The following is a 12,521-nucleotide window of genomic DNA, read 5'->3' on the forward strand; positions in this document are numbered from 1 at the left end:
TTACTCGTTACTCGTTCTGTTTGTCTCTCGGCGATAGTAATAATAGAAAAAACGCAGTTCAAAAAAAGCAAAAAAGGGGTGCAACACGAGGACTTCCCAGGAGGTCACCCATCCTAGTACTGCTCTCGCCCAAGCACGTTTAACTTCGGAGTTCTGATGGGATCCGGTGCATTAGTGCTGGTATGATCGCACCCGTCATACCTTGCACGATCATCGCATATATCCGCTGCCTTGCAACTCATTCAACCAAAATAAAAACTATCTTTAAAAGTACGTTTTGGTCCCTGAACTTTTTCCATATTTCCCGTTTGGTCCCTGAATTGCAATTCATCGTTACTCGTTACTCGTTCTGTTTGTCTCTCGGCGATAGTAATAATAGAAAAAACGCAGTTCAAAAAAAGCGAAAAAGGGGTGCAACACGAGGACTTCCCAGGAGGTCACCCATCCTAGTACTGCTCTCGCCCAAGCACGTTTAACTTCGGAGTTCTGATGGGATCCGGTGCATTAGTGCTGGTATGATCGCACCCGTCATACCTTGCACGATCATCGCATATATCCGCTGCCTTGCAACTCATTCAACCAAAATAAAAACTATCTTTAAAAGTACGTTTTGGTCCCTGAATTGCAATTCATCGTTACTCGTTACTCGTTACTCGTTCTGTTTGTCTCTCGGCGATAGTAATAATAGAAAAAACGCAGTTCAAAAAAAGCGAAAAAGGGGTGCAACACGAGGACTTCCCAGGAGGTCACCCATCCTAGTACTGCTCTCGCCCAAGCACGTTTATCTTCGGAGTTCTGATGGGATCCGGTGCATTAGTGCTGGTATGATCGCACCCGTCATACCTTGCACGATCATCGCATATATCCGCTGCCTTGCAACTCATTCAACCAAAATAAAAACTATCTTTAAAAGTACGTTTTGGTCCCTGAACTTTTTCCATATTTCCCGTTTGGTCCCTGAATTGCAATTCATCGTTACTCGTTACTCGTTCTGTTTGTCTCTCGGCGATAGTAATAATAGAAAAAACGCAGTTCAAAAAAAGCGAAAAAGGGGTGCAACACGAGGACTTCCCAGGAGGTCACCCATCCTAGTACTGCTCTCGCCCAAGCACGTTTAACTTCGGAGTTCTGATGGGATCCGGTGCATTAGTGCTGGTATGATCGCACCCGTCATACCTTGCACGATCATCGCATATATGCGCTGCCTTGCAACTCATTCAACCAAAATAAAAACTATCTTTAAAAGTACGTTTTGGTCCCTGAACTTTTTCCATATTTCCCGTTTGGTCCCTGAATTGCAATTCATCGTTACTCGTTACTCGTTACTCGTTCTGTTTGTCTCTCGGCGATAGTAATAATAGAAAAAACGCAGTTCAAAAAAAGCGAAAAAGGGGTGCAACACGAGGACTTCCCAGGAGGTCACCCATCCTAGTACTGCTCTCGCCCAAGCACGTTTAACTTCGGAGTTCTGATGGGATCCGGTGCATTAGTGCTGGTATGATCGCACCCGTCATACCTTGCACGATCATCGCATATATCCGCTGCCTTGCAACTCATTCAACCAAAATAAAAACTATCTTTAAAAGTACGTTTTGGTCCCTGAACTTTTTCCATATTTCCCGTTTGGTCCCTGAATTGCAATTCATCGTTACTCGTTACTCGTTACTCGTTCTGTTTGTCTCTCGGCGATAGTAATAATAGAAAAAACGCAGTTCAAAAAAAGCGAAAAAGGGGTGCAACACGAGGACTTCCCAGGAGGTCACCCATCCTAGTACTGCTCTCGCCCAAGCACGTTTAACTTCGGAGTTCTGATGGGATCCGGTGCATTAGTGCTGGTATGATCGCACCCGTCATACCTTGCACGATCATCGCATATATCCGCTGCCTTGCAACTCATTCAACCAAAATAAAAACTATCTTTAAAAGTACGTTTTGGTCCCTGAACTTTTTCCATATTTCCCGTTTGGTCCCTGAATTGCAATTCATCGTTACTCGTTACTCGTTACTCGTTCTGTTTGTCTCTCGGCGATAGTAATAATAGAAAAAACGCAGTTCAAAAAAAGCGAAAAAGGGGTGCAACACGAGGACTTCCCAGGAGGTCACCCATCCTAGTACTGCTCTCGCCCAAGCAGGTTTAACTTCGGAGTTCTGATGGGATCCGGTGCATTAGTGCTGGTATGATCGCACCCGTCATACCTTGCACGATCATCGCATATATCCGCTGCCTTGCAACTCATTCAACCAAAATAAAAACTATCTTTAAAAGTACGTTTTGGTCCCTGAACTTTTTCCATATTTCCCGTTTGGTCCCTGAATTGCAATTCATCGTTACTCGTTACTCGTTCTGTTTGTCTCTCGGCGATAGTAATAATAGAAAAAACGCAGTTCAAAAAAAGCGAAAAAGGGGTGCAACACGAGGACTTCCCAGGAGGTCACCCATCCTAGTACTGCTCTCGCCCAAGCATGTTTAACTTCGGAGTTCTGATGGGATCCGGTGCATTAGTGCTGGTATGATCGCACCCGTCATACCTTGCACGATCATCGCATATATCCGCTGCCTTGCAACTCATTCAACCAAAATAAAAACTATCTTTAAAAGTACGTTTTGGTCCCTGAACTTTTTCCATATTTCCCGTTTGGTCCCTGAATTGCAATTCATCGTTACTCGTTACTCGTTACTCGTTCTGTTTGTCTCTCGGCGATAGTAATAATAGAAAAAACGCAGTTCAAAAAAAGCGAAAAAGGGGTGCAACACGAGGACTTCCCAGGAGGTCACCGATCCTAGTACTGCTCTCGCCCAAGCACGTTTAACTTCGGAGTTCTGATGGGATCCTGTGCATTAGTGCTGGTATGATCGCACCGGTCATACCTTGCACGATCATCGCATATATCCGCTGCCTTGCAACTCATTCAACCAAAATAAAAACTATCTTTAAAAGTACGTTTTGGTCCCTGAACTTTTTCCATATTTCCCGTTTGGTCCCTGAATTGCAATTCATCGTTACTCGTTACTCGTTCTGTTTGTCTCTCGGCGATAGTAATAATAGAAAAAACGCAGTTCAAAAAAAGCGAAAAAGGGGTGCAACACGAGGACTTCCCAGGAGGTCACCCATCCTAGTACTGCTCTCGCCCAAGCACGTTTAACTTCGGAGTTCTGATGGGATCCGGTGCATTAGTGCTGGTATGATCGCACCCGTCATACCTTGCACGATCATCGCATATATCCGCTGCCTTGCAACTCATTCAACCAAAATAAAAACTATCTTTAAAAGTACGTTTTGGTCCCTGAATTGCAATTCATCGTTACTCGTTACTCGTTCTGTTTGTCTCTCGGCGATAGTAATAATAGAAAAAACGCAGTTCAAAAAAAGCGAAAAAGGGGTGCAACACGAGGACTTCCCAGGAGGTCACCGATCCTAGTACTGCTCTCGCCCAAGCACGTTTAACTTCGGAGTTCTGATGGGATCCGGTGCATTAGTGCTGGTATGATCGCACCCGTCATACCTTGCACGATCATCGCATATATCCGCTGCCTTGCAACTCATTCAACCAAAATAAAAACTATCTTTAAAAGTTCGTTTTGGTCCCTGAACTTTTTCCATATTTCCCGTTTGGTCCCTGAATTGCAATTCATCGTTACTCGTTACTCGTTCTGTTTGTCTCTCGGCGATAGTAATAATAGAAAAAACGCAGTTCAAAAAAAGCAAAAAAGGGGTGCAACACGAGGACTTCCCAGGAGGTCACCCATCCTAGTACTGCTCTCGCCCAAGCACGTTTAACTTCGGAGTTCTGATGGGATCCGGTGCATTAGTGCTGGTATGATCGCACCCGTCATACCTTGCACGATCATCGCATATATCCGCTGCCTTGCAACTCATTCAACCAAAATAAAAACTATCTTTAAAAGTACGTTTTGGTCCCTGAACTTTTTCCATATTTCCCGTTTGGTCCCTGAATTGCAATTCATCGTTACTCGTTACTCGTTCTGTTTGTCTCTCGGCGATAGTAATAATAGAAAAAACGCAGTTCAAAAAAAGCGAAAAAGGGGTGCAACACGAGGACTTCCCAGGAGGTCACCCATCCTAGTACTGCTCTCGCCCAAGCACGTTTAACTTCGGAGTTCTGATGGGATCCGGTGCATTAGTGCTGGTATGATCGCACCCGTCATACCTTGCACGATCATCGCATATATCCGCTGCCTTGCAACTCATTCAACCAAAATAAAAACTATCTTTAAAAGTACGTTTTGGTCCCTGAATTGCAATTCATCGTTACTCGTTACTCGTTACTCGTTCTGTTTGTCTCTCGGCGATAGTAATAATAGAAAAAACGCAGTTCAAAAAAAGCGAAAAAGGGGTGCAACACGAGGACTTCCCAGGAGGTCACCCATCCTAGTACTGCTCTCGCCCAAGCACGTTTATCTTCGGAGTTCTGATGGGATCCGGTGCATTAGTGCTGGTATGATCGCACCCGTCATACCTTGCACGATCATCGCATATATCCGCTGCCTTGCAACTCATTCAACCAAAATAAAAACTATCTTTAAAAGTACGTTTTGGTCCCTGAACTTTTTCCATATTTCCCGTTTGGTCCCTGAATTGCAATTCATCGTTACTCGTTACTCGTTCTGTTTGTCTCTCGGCGATAGTAATAATAGAAAAAACGCAGTTCAAAAAAAGCGAAAAAGGGGTGCAACACGAGGACTTCCCAGGAGGTCACCCATCCTAGTACTGCTCTCGCCCAAGCACGTTTAACTTCGGAGTTCTGATGGGATCCGGTGCATTAGTGCTGGTATGATCGCACCCGTCATACCTTGCACGATCATCGCATATATGCGCTGCCTTGCAACTCATTCAACCAAAATAAAAACTATCTTTAAAAGTACGTTTTGGTCCCTGAACTTTTTCCATATTTCCCGTTTGGTCCCTGAATTGCAATTCATCGTTACTCGTTACTCGTTACTCGTTCTGTTTGTCTCTCGGCGATAGTAATAATAGAAAAAACGCAGTTCAAAAAAAGCGAAAAAGGGGTGCAACACGAGGACTTCCCAGGAGGTCACCCATCCTAGTACTGCTCTCGCCCAAGCACGTTTAACTTCGGAGTTCTGATGGGATCCGGTGCATTAGTGCTGGTATGATCGCACCCGTCATACCTTGCACGATCATCGCATATATCCGCTGCCTTGCAACTCATTCAACCAAAATAAAAACTATCTTTAAAAGTACGTTTTGGTCCCTGAACTTTTTCCATATTTCCCGTTTGGTCCCTGAATTGCAATTCATCGTTACTCGTTACTCGTTACTCGTTCTGTTTGTCTCTCGGCGATAGTAATAATAGAAAAAACGCAGTTCAAAAAAAGCGAAAAAGGGGTGCAACACGAGGACTTCCCAGGAGGTCACCCATCCTAGTACTGCTCTCGCCCAAGCACGTTTAACTTCGGAGTTCTGATGGGATCCGGTGCATTAGTGCTGGTATGATCGCACCCGTCATACCTTGCACGATCATCGCATATATCCGCTGCCTTGCAACTCATTCAACCAAAATAAAAACTATCTTTAAAAGTACGTTTTGGTCCCTGAACTTTTTCCATATTTCCCGTTTGGTCCCTGAATTGCAATTCATCGTTACTCGTTACTCGTTACTCGTTCTGTTTGTCTCTCGGCGATAGTAATAATAGAAAAAACGCAGTTCAAAAAAAGCGAAAAAGGGGTGCAACACGAGGACTTCCCAGGAGGTCACCCATCCTAGTACTGCTCTCGCCCAAGCACGTTTAACTTCGGAGTTCTGATGGGATCCGGTGCATTAGTGCTGGTATGATCGCACCCGTCATACCTTGCACGATCATCGCATATATCCGCTGCCTTGCAACTCATTCAACCAAAATAAAAACTATCTTTAAAAGTACGTTTTGGTCCCTGAACTTTTTCCATATTTCCCGTTTGGTCCCTGAATTGCAATTCATCGTTACTCGTTACTCGTTCTGTTTGTCTCTCGGCGATAGTAATAATAGAAAAAACGCAGTTCAAAAAAAGCGAAAAAGGGGTGCAACACGAGGACTTCCCAGGAGGTCACCCATCCTAGTACTGCTCTCGCCCAAGCATGTTTAACTTCGGAGTTCTGATGGGATCCGGTGCATTAGTGCTGGTATGATCGCACCCGTCATACCTTGCACGATCATCGCATATATCCGCTGCCTTGCAACTCATTCAACCAAAATAAAAACTATCTTTAAAAGTACGTTTTGGTCCCTGAACTTTTTCCATATTTCCCGTTTGGTCCCTGAATTGCAATTCATCGTTACTCGTTACTCGTTACTCGTTCTGTTTGTCTCTCGGCGATAGTAATAATAGAAAAAACGCAGTTCAAAAAAAGCGAAAAAGGGGTGCAACACGAGGACTTCCCAGGAGGTCACCGATCCTAGTACTGCTCTCGCCCAAGCACGTTTAACTTCGGAGTTCTGATGGGATCCTGTGCATTAGTGCTGGTATGATCGCACCCGTCATACCTTGCACGATCATCGCATATATCCGCTGCCTTGCAACTCATTCAACCAAAATAAAAACTATCTTTAAAAGTACGTTTTGGTCCCTGAACTTTTTCCATATTTCCCGTTTGGTCCCTGAATTGCAATTCATCGTTACTCGTTACTCGTTCTGTTTGTCTCTCGGCGATAGTAATAATAGAAAAAACGCAGTTCAAAAAAAGCGAAAAAGGGGTGCAACACGAGGACTTCCCAGGAGGTCACCCATCCTAGTACTGCTCTCGCCCAAGCACGTTTAACTTCGGAGTTCTGATGGGATCCGGTGCATTAGTGCTGGTATGATCGCACCCGTCATACCTTGCACGATCATCGCATATATCCGCTGCCTTGCAACTCATTCAACCAAAATAAAAACTATCTTTAAAAGTACGTTTTGGTCCCTGAATTGCAATTCATCGTTACTCGTTACTCGTTCTGTTTGTCTCTCGGCGATAGTAATAATAGAAAAAACGCAGTTCAAAAAAAGCGAAAAAGGGGTGCAACACGAGGACTTCCCAGGAGGTCACCCATCCTAGTACTGCTCTCGCCCAAGCACGTTTATCTTCAGAGTTCTGATGGGATCCGGTGCATTAGTGCTGGTATGATCGCACCCGTCATACCTTGCACGATCATCGCATATATCCGCTGCCTTGCAACTCATTCAACCAAAAAAAAACTATCTTTAAAAGTACGTTTTGGTCCCTGAACTTTTTCCATATTTCCCGTTTGGTCCCTGAATTGCAATTCATCGTTACTCGTTACTCGTTCTGTTTGTCTCTCGGCGATAGTAATAATAGAAAAAACGCAGTTCAAAAAAAGCGAAAAAGGGGTGCAACACGAGGACTTCCCAGGAGGTCACCCATCCTAGTACTGCTCTCGCCCAAGCACGTTTATCTTCAGAGTTCTGATGGGATCCGGTGCATTAGTGCTGGTATGATCGCACCCGTCATACCTTGCACGATCATCGCATATATCCGCTGCCTTGCAACTCATTCAACCAAAAAAAAACTATCTTTAAAAGTACGTTTTGGTCCCTGAACTTTTTCCATATTTCCCGTTTGGTCCCTGAATTGCAATTCATCGTTACTCGTTACTCGTTCTGTTTGTCTCTCGGCGATAGTAATAATAGAAAAAACGCAGTTCAAAAAAAGCGAAAAAGGGGTGCAACACGAGGACTTCCCAGGAGGTCACCCAACCTAGTACTGCTCTCGCCCAAGCACGTTTAACTTCGGAGTTCTGATGGGATCCGGTGCATTAGTGCTGGTATGATCGCACCCGTCATACCTTGCACGATCATCGCATATATCCGCTGCCTTGCAACTCATTCAACCAAAATAAAAACTATCTTTAAAAGTACGTTTTGGTCCCTGAACTTTTTCCATATTTCCCGTTTGGTCCCTGAATTGCAATTCATCGTTACTCGTTACTCGTTACTCGTTCTGTTTGTCTCTCGGCGATAGTAATAATAGAAAAAACGCAGTTCAAAAAAAGCGAAAAAGGGGTGCAACACGAGGACTTCCCAGGAGGTCACCCATCCTAGTACTGCTCTCGCCCAAGCACGTTTAACTTCGGAGTTCTGATGGGATCCGGTGCATTAGTGCTGGTATGATCGCACCCGTCATACCTTGCACGATCATCGCATATATCCGCTGCCTTGCAACTCATTCAACCAAAATAAAAACTATCTTTAAAAGTACGTTTTGGTCCCTGAACTTTTTCCATATTTCCCGTTTGGTCCCTGAATTGCAATTCATCGTTACTCGTTACTCGTTCTGTTTGTCTCTCGGCGATAGTAATAATAGAAAAAACGCAGTTCAAAAAAAGCGAAAAAGGGGTGCAACACGAGGACTTCCCAGGAGGTCACCCATCCTAGTACTGCTCTCGCCCAAGCACGTTTAACTTCGGAGTTCTGATGGGATCCGGTGCATTAGTGCTGGTATGATCGCACCCGTCATACCTTGCACGATCATCGCATATATCCGCTGCCTTGCAACTCATTCAACCAAAATAAAAACTATCTTTAAAAGTACGTTTTGGTCCCTGAATTGCAATTCATCGTTACTCGTTACTCGTTCTGTTTGTCTCTCGGCGATAGTAATAATAGAAAAAACGCAGTTCAAAAAAAGCGAAAAAGGGGTGCAACACGAGGACTTCCCAGGAGGTCACCCATCCTAGTACTGCTCTCGCCCAAGCACGTTTAACTTCGGAGTTCTGATGGGATCCGGTGCATTAGTGCTGGTATGATCGCACCCGTCATACCTTGCACGATCATCGCATATATCCGCTGCCTTGCAACTCATTCAACCAAAATAAAAACTATCTTTAAAAGTACGTTTTGGTCCCTGAACTTTTTCCATATTTCCCGTTTGGTCCCTGAATTGCAATTCATCGTTACTCGTTACTCGTTACTCGTTCTGTTTGTCTCTCGGCGATAGTAATAATAGAAAAAACGCAGTTCAAAAAAAGCGAAAAAGGGGTGCAACACGAGGACTTCCCAGGAGGTCACCCATCCTAGTACTGCTCTCGCCCAAGCACGTTTAACTTCGGAGTTCTGATGGGATCCGGTGCATTAGTGCTGGTATGATCGCACCCGTCATACCTTGCACGATCATCGCATATATCCGCTGCCTTGCAACTCATTCAACCAAAATAAAAACTATCTTTAAAAGTACGTTTTGGTCCCTGAACTTTTTCCATATTTCCCGTTTGGTCCCTGAATTGCAATTCATCGTTACTCGTTACTCGTTCTGTTTGTCTCTCGGCGATAGTAATAATAGAAAAAACGCAGTTCAAAAAAAGCGAAAAAGGGGTGCAACACGAGGACTTCCCAGGAGGTCACCCATCCTAGTACTGCTCTCGCCCAAGCACGTTTAACTTCGGAGTTCTGATGGGATCCGGTGCATTAGTGCTGGTATGATCGCACCCGTCATACCTTGCACGATCATCGCATATATCCGCTGCCTTGCAACTCATTCAACCAAAATAAAAACTATCTTTAAAAGTACGTTTTGGTCCCTGAATTGCAATTCATCGTTACTCGTTACTCGTTCTGTTTGTCTCTCGGCGATAGTAATAATAGAAAAAACGCAGTTCAAAAAAAGCGAAAAAGGGGTGCAACACGAGGACTTCCCAGGAGGTCACCCATCCTAGTACTGCTCTCGCCCAAGCACGTTTAACTTCGGAGTTCTGATGGGATCCGGTGCATTAGTGCTGGTATGATCGCACCCGTCATACCTTGCACGATCATCGCATATATCCGCTGCCTTGCAACTCATTCAACCAAAATAAAAACTATCTTTAAAAGTACGTTTTGGTCCCTGAACTTTTTCCATATTTCCCGTTTGGTCCCTGAATTGCAATTCATCGTTACTCGTTACTCGTTACTCGTTCTGTTTGTCTCTCGGCGATAGTAATAATAGAAAAAACGCAGTTCAAAAAAAGCGAAAAAGGGGTGCAACACGAGGACTTCCCAGGAGGTCACCCATCCTAGTACTGCTCTCGCCCAAGCACGTTTAACTTCGGAGTTCTGATGGGATCCGGTGCATTAGTGCTGGTATGATCGCACCCGTCATACCTTGCACGATCATCGCATATATCCGCTGCCTTGCAACTCATTCAACCAAAATAAAAACTATCTTTAAAAGTACGTTTTGGTCCCTGAACTTTTTCCATATTTCCCGTTTGGTCCCTGAATTGCAATTCATCGTTACTCGTTACTCGTTCTGTTTGTCTCTCGGCGATAGTAATAATAGAAAAAACGCAGTTCAAAAAAAGCGAAAAAGGGGTGCAACACGAGGACTTCCCAGGAGGTCACCCATCCTAGTACTGCTCTCGCCCAAGCACGTTTAACTTCGGAGTTCTGATGGGATCCGGTGCATTAGTGCTGGTATGATCGCACCCGTCATACCTTGCACGATCATCGCATATATCCGCTGCCTTGCAACTCATTCAACCAAAATAAAAACTATCTTTAAAAGTACGTTTTGGTCCCTGAATTGCAATTCATCGTTACTCGTTACTCGTTCTGTTTGTCTCTCGGCGATAGTAATAATAGAAAAAACGCAGTTCAAAAAAAGCGAAAAAGGGGTGCAACACGAGGACTTCCCAGGAGGTCACCCATCCTAGTACTGCTCTCGCCCAAGCACGTTTAACTTCGGAGTTCTGATGGGATCCGGTGCATTAGTGCTGGTATGATCGCACCCGTCATACCTTGCACGATCATCGCATATATCCGCTGCCTTGCAACTCATTCAACCAAAATAAAAACTATCTTTAAAAGTACGTTTTGGTCCCTGAACTTTTTCCATATTTCCCGTTTGGTCCCTGAATTGCAATTCATCGTTACTCGTTACTCGTTACTCGTTCTGTTTGTCTCTCGGCGATAGTAATAATAGAAAAAACGCAGTTCAAAAAAAGCGAAAAAGGGGTGCAACACGAGGACTTCCCAGGAGGTCACCCATCCTAGTACTGCTCTCGCCCAAGCACGTTTAACTTCGGATTTCTGATGGGATCCGGTGCATTAGTGCTGGTATGATCGCACCCGTCATACCTTGCACGATCATCGCATATATCCGCTGCCTTGCAACTCATTCAACCAAAATAAAAACTATCTTTAAAAGTACGTTTTGGTCCCTGAACTTTTTCCATATTTCCCGTTTGGTCCCTGAATTGCAATTCATCGTTACTCGTTACTCGTTCTGTTTGTCTCTCGGCGATAGTAATAATAGAAAAAACGCAGTTCAAAAAAAGCGAAAAAGGGGTGCAACACGAGGACTTCCCAGGAGGTCACCCATCCTAGTACTGCTCTCGCCCAAGCACGTTTGACTTCGGAGTTCTGATGGGATCCGGTGCATTAGTGCTGGTATGATCGCACCCGTCATACCTTGCACGATCATCGCATATATGCGCTGCCTTGCAACTCATTCAACCAAAATAAAAACTATCTTTAAAAGTACGTTTTGGTCCCTGAACTTTTTCCATATTTCCCGTTTGGTCCCTGAATTGCAATTCATCGTTACTCGTTACTCGTTACTCGTTCTGTTTGTCTCTCGGCGATAGTAATAATAGAAAAAACGCAGTTCAAAAAAAGCGAAAAAGGGGTGCAACACGAGGACTTCCCAGGAGGTCACCCATCCTAGTACTGCTCTCGCCCAAGCACGTTTAACTTCGGAGTTCTGATGGGATCCGGTGCATTAGTGCTGGTATGATCGCACCCGTCATACCTTGCACGATCATCGCATATATCCGCTGCCTTGCAACTCATTCAACCAAAATAAAAACTATCTTTAAAAGTACGTTTTGGTCCCTGAATTGCAATTCATCGTTACTCGTTACTCGTTCTGTTTGTCTCTCGGCGATAGTAATAATAGAAAAAACGCAGTTCAAAAAAAGCGAAAAAGGGGTGCAACACGAGGACTTCCCAGGAGGTCACCCATCCTAGTACTGCTCTCGCCCAAGCACGTTTATCTTCAGAGTTCTGATGGGATCCGGTGCATTAGTGCTGGTATGATCGCACCCGTCATACCTTGCACGATCATCGCATATATCCGCTGCCTTGCAACTCATTCAACCAAAATAAAAACTATCTTTAAAAGTACGTTTTGGTCCCTGAACTTTTTCCATATTTCCCGTTTGGTCCCTGAATTGCAATTCATCGTTACTCGTTACTCGTTACTCGTTCTGTTTGTCTCTCGGCGATAGTAATAATAGAAAAAACGCAGTTCAAAAAAAGCGAAAAAGGGGTGCAACACGAGGACTTCCCAGGAGGTCACCCATCCTAGTACTGCTCTCGCCCAAGCACGTTTAACTTCGGAGTTCTGATGGGATCCGGTGCATTAGTGCTGGTATGATCGCACCCGTCATACCTTGCACGATCATCGCATATATCCGCTGCCTTGCAACTCATTCAACCAAAATAAAAACTATCTTTAAAAGTACGTTTTGGTCCCTGAACTTTTTCCATATTTCCCGTTTGGTCCCTGAATTGCAATTCATCGTTACT

General features: G+C 44.4%; 38 non-coding genes across 38 annotated transcripts; all 38 read right to left on the bottom strand.

Annotated features, from left to right (window-relative positions):
* Window positions 1–75: 75 nt before the first annotated feature.
* Window positions 76–194, bottom strand: LOC126658326 (5S ribosomal RNA). Its single transcript, XR_007633915.1, has one exon. It is a non-coding gene; the product is annotated as a 5S ribosomal RNA (ribosomal RNA).
* Window positions 195–408: 214 nt separating this feature from the next.
* On the bottom strand, window positions 409–527 carry LOC126658337 (5S ribosomal RNA). Its single transcript, XR_007633926.1, has one exon. It is a non-coding gene; the product is annotated as a 5S ribosomal RNA (ribosomal RNA).
* Window positions 528–717: 190 nt separating this feature from the next.
* Window positions 718–836, bottom strand: LOC126658087 (5S ribosomal RNA). Its single transcript, XR_007633687.1, has one exon. It is a non-coding gene; the product is annotated as a 5S ribosomal RNA (ribosomal RNA).
* Window positions 837–1,050: 214 nt separating this feature from the next.
* On the bottom strand, window positions 1,051–1,169 carry LOC126658349 (5S ribosomal RNA). The gene has a single exon (XR_007633938.1). It is a non-coding gene; the product is annotated as a 5S ribosomal RNA (ribosomal RNA).
* Window positions 1,170–1,390: 221 nt separating this feature from the next.
* On the bottom strand, window positions 1,391–1,509 carry LOC126658360 (5S ribosomal RNA). Its single transcript, XR_007633949.1, has one exon. It is a non-coding gene; the product is annotated as a 5S ribosomal RNA (ribosomal RNA).
* A 221-nt stretch (window positions 1,510–1,730) lies between these two features.
* Window positions 1,731–1,849, bottom strand: LOC126658371 (5S ribosomal RNA). The gene has a single exon (XR_007633960.1). It is a non-coding gene; the product is annotated as a 5S ribosomal RNA (ribosomal RNA).
* Window positions 1,850–2,070: 221 nt separating this feature from the next.
* Window positions 2,071–2,189, bottom strand: LOC126658365 (5S ribosomal RNA). Its single transcript, XR_007633954.1, has one exon. It is a non-coding gene; the product is annotated as a 5S ribosomal RNA (ribosomal RNA).
* A 214-nt stretch (window positions 2,190–2,403) lies between these two features.
* LOC126658271 (5S ribosomal RNA) lies at window positions 2,404–2,522 on the bottom strand. Its single transcript, XR_007633862.1, has one exon. It is a non-coding gene; the product is annotated as a 5S ribosomal RNA (ribosomal RNA).
* A 221-nt stretch (window positions 2,523–2,743) lies between these two features.
* Window positions 2,744–2,862, bottom strand: LOC126658834 (5S ribosomal RNA). The gene has a single exon (XR_007634406.1). It is a non-coding gene; the product is annotated as a 5S ribosomal RNA (ribosomal RNA).
* A 214-nt stretch (window positions 2,863–3,076) lies between these two features.
* LOC126658382 (5S ribosomal RNA) lies at window positions 3,077–3,195 on the bottom strand. The gene has a single exon (XR_007633971.1). It is a non-coding gene; the product is annotated as a 5S ribosomal RNA (ribosomal RNA).
* A 183-nt stretch (window positions 3,196–3,378) lies between these two features.
* LOC126658542 (5S ribosomal RNA) lies at window positions 3,379–3,497 on the bottom strand. The gene has a single exon (XR_007634125.1). It is a non-coding gene; the product is annotated as a 5S ribosomal RNA (ribosomal RNA).
* Window positions 3,498–3,711: 214 nt separating this feature from the next.
* On the bottom strand, window positions 3,712–3,830 carry LOC126658393 (5S ribosomal RNA). The gene has a single exon (XR_007633982.1). It is a non-coding gene; the product is annotated as a 5S ribosomal RNA (ribosomal RNA).
* Window positions 3,831–4,044: 214 nt separating this feature from the next.
* LOC126658405 (5S ribosomal RNA) lies at window positions 4,045–4,163 on the bottom strand. Its single transcript, XR_007633993.1, has one exon. It is a non-coding gene; the product is annotated as a 5S ribosomal RNA (ribosomal RNA).
* A 190-nt stretch (window positions 4,164–4,353) lies between these two features.
* On the bottom strand, window positions 4,354–4,472 carry LOC126658088 (5S ribosomal RNA). The gene has a single exon (XR_007633688.1). It is a non-coding gene; the product is annotated as a 5S ribosomal RNA (ribosomal RNA).
* Window positions 4,473–4,686: 214 nt separating this feature from the next.
* LOC126658417 (5S ribosomal RNA) lies at window positions 4,687–4,805 on the bottom strand. Its single transcript, XR_007634004.1, has one exon. It is a non-coding gene; the product is annotated as a 5S ribosomal RNA (ribosomal RNA).
* Window positions 4,806–5,026: 221 nt separating this feature from the next.
* LOC126658428 (5S ribosomal RNA) lies at window positions 5,027–5,145 on the bottom strand. The gene has a single exon (XR_007634015.1). It is a non-coding gene; the product is annotated as a 5S ribosomal RNA (ribosomal RNA).
* Window positions 5,146–5,366: 221 nt separating this feature from the next.
* Window positions 5,367–5,485, bottom strand: LOC126658439 (5S ribosomal RNA). Its single transcript, XR_007634026.1, has one exon. It is a non-coding gene; the product is annotated as a 5S ribosomal RNA (ribosomal RNA).
* Window positions 5,486–5,706: 221 nt separating this feature from the next.
* Window positions 5,707–5,825, bottom strand: LOC126658450 (5S ribosomal RNA). Its single transcript, XR_007634037.1, has one exon. It is a non-coding gene; the product is annotated as a 5S ribosomal RNA (ribosomal RNA).
* Window positions 5,826–6,039: 214 nt separating this feature from the next.
* On the bottom strand, window positions 6,040–6,158 carry LOC126658272 (5S ribosomal RNA). The gene has a single exon (XR_007633863.1). It is a non-coding gene; the product is annotated as a 5S ribosomal RNA (ribosomal RNA).
* Window positions 6,159–6,379: 221 nt separating this feature from the next.
* On the bottom strand, window positions 6,380–6,498 carry LOC126658725 (5S ribosomal RNA). The gene has a single exon (XR_007634302.1). It is a non-coding gene; the product is annotated as a 5S ribosomal RNA (ribosomal RNA).
* A 214-nt stretch (window positions 6,499–6,712) lies between these two features.
* Window positions 6,713–6,831, bottom strand: LOC126658463 (5S ribosomal RNA). Its single transcript, XR_007634049.1, has one exon. It is a non-coding gene; the product is annotated as a 5S ribosomal RNA (ribosomal RNA).
* A 183-nt stretch (window positions 6,832–7,014) lies between these two features.
* On the bottom strand, window positions 7,015–7,133 carry LOC126658455 (5S ribosomal RNA). Its single transcript, XR_007634041.1, has one exon. It is a non-coding gene; the product is annotated as a 5S ribosomal RNA (ribosomal RNA).
* A 213-nt stretch (window positions 7,134–7,346) lies between these two features.
* On the bottom strand, window positions 7,347–7,465 carry LOC126658456 (5S ribosomal RNA). Its single transcript, XR_007634042.1, has one exon. It is a non-coding gene; the product is annotated as a 5S ribosomal RNA (ribosomal RNA).
* A 213-nt stretch (window positions 7,466–7,678) lies between these two features.
* On the bottom strand, window positions 7,679–7,797 carry LOC126659360 (5S ribosomal RNA). The gene has a single exon (XR_007634904.1). It is a non-coding gene; the product is annotated as a 5S ribosomal RNA (ribosomal RNA).
* A 221-nt stretch (window positions 7,798–8,018) lies between these two features.
* LOC126658475 (5S ribosomal RNA) lies at window positions 8,019–8,137 on the bottom strand. The gene has a single exon (XR_007634060.1). It is a non-coding gene; the product is annotated as a 5S ribosomal RNA (ribosomal RNA).
* A 214-nt stretch (window positions 8,138–8,351) lies between these two features.
* LOC126658486 (5S ribosomal RNA) lies at window positions 8,352–8,470 on the bottom strand. The gene has a single exon (XR_007634071.1). It is a non-coding gene; the product is annotated as a 5S ribosomal RNA (ribosomal RNA).
* A 183-nt stretch (window positions 8,471–8,653) lies between these two features.
* LOC126658497 (5S ribosomal RNA) lies at window positions 8,654–8,772 on the bottom strand. Its single transcript, XR_007634082.1, has one exon. It is a non-coding gene; the product is annotated as a 5S ribosomal RNA (ribosomal RNA).
* A 221-nt stretch (window positions 8,773–8,993) lies between these two features.
* On the bottom strand, window positions 8,994–9,112 carry LOC126658508 (5S ribosomal RNA). The gene has a single exon (XR_007634093.1). It is a non-coding gene; the product is annotated as a 5S ribosomal RNA (ribosomal RNA).
* A 214-nt stretch (window positions 9,113–9,326) lies between these two features.
* LOC126658520 (5S ribosomal RNA) lies at window positions 9,327–9,445 on the bottom strand. Its single transcript, XR_007634104.1, has one exon. It is a non-coding gene; the product is annotated as a 5S ribosomal RNA (ribosomal RNA).
* Window positions 9,446–9,628: 183 nt separating this feature from the next.
* Window positions 9,629–9,747, bottom strand: LOC126658532 (5S ribosomal RNA). The gene has a single exon (XR_007634115.1). It is a non-coding gene; the product is annotated as a 5S ribosomal RNA (ribosomal RNA).
* A 221-nt stretch (window positions 9,748–9,968) lies between these two features.
* Window positions 9,969–10,087, bottom strand: LOC126658543 (5S ribosomal RNA). The gene has a single exon (XR_007634126.1). It is a non-coding gene; the product is annotated as a 5S ribosomal RNA (ribosomal RNA).
* A 214-nt stretch (window positions 10,088–10,301) lies between these two features.
* LOC126658555 (5S ribosomal RNA) lies at window positions 10,302–10,420 on the bottom strand. Its single transcript, XR_007634137.1, has one exon. It is a non-coding gene; the product is annotated as a 5S ribosomal RNA (ribosomal RNA).
* A 183-nt stretch (window positions 10,421–10,603) lies between these two features.
* On the bottom strand, window positions 10,604–10,722 carry LOC126658566 (5S ribosomal RNA). The gene has a single exon (XR_007634148.1). It is a non-coding gene; the product is annotated as a 5S ribosomal RNA (ribosomal RNA).
* Window positions 10,723–10,943: 221 nt separating this feature from the next.
* LOC126658331 (5S ribosomal RNA) lies at window positions 10,944–11,062 on the bottom strand. The gene has a single exon (XR_007633920.1). It is a non-coding gene; the product is annotated as a 5S ribosomal RNA (ribosomal RNA).
* A 214-nt stretch (window positions 11,063–11,276) lies between these two features.
* On the bottom strand, window positions 11,277–11,395 carry LOC126657834 (5S ribosomal RNA). Its single transcript, XR_007633445.1, has one exon. It is a non-coding gene; the product is annotated as a 5S ribosomal RNA (ribosomal RNA).
* A 221-nt stretch (window positions 11,396–11,616) lies between these two features.
* Window positions 11,617–11,735, bottom strand: LOC126658578 (5S ribosomal RNA). Its single transcript, XR_007634160.1, has one exon. It is a non-coding gene; the product is annotated as a 5S ribosomal RNA (ribosomal RNA).
* Window positions 11,736–11,918: 183 nt separating this feature from the next.
* LOC126658458 (5S ribosomal RNA) lies at window positions 11,919–12,037 on the bottom strand. The gene has a single exon (XR_007634044.1). It is a non-coding gene; the product is annotated as a 5S ribosomal RNA (ribosomal RNA).
* Window positions 12,038–12,258: 221 nt separating this feature from the next.
* LOC126658589 (5S ribosomal RNA) lies at window positions 12,259–12,377 on the bottom strand. Its single transcript, XR_007634171.1, has one exon. It is a non-coding gene; the product is annotated as a 5S ribosomal RNA (ribosomal RNA).
* Between the last annotated feature and the right edge of the window lie 144 nt (window positions 12,378–12,521).

This window comes from Mercurialis annua, linkage group LG7 (genome assembly GCF_937616625.2).
Source record: "Mercurialis annua linkage group LG7, ddMerAnnu1.2, whole genome shotgun sequence".
NCBI classification, from domain to species: Eukaryota; Viridiplantae; Streptophyta; class Magnoliopsida; order Malpighiales; family Euphorbiaceae; genus Mercurialis; species Mercurialis annua.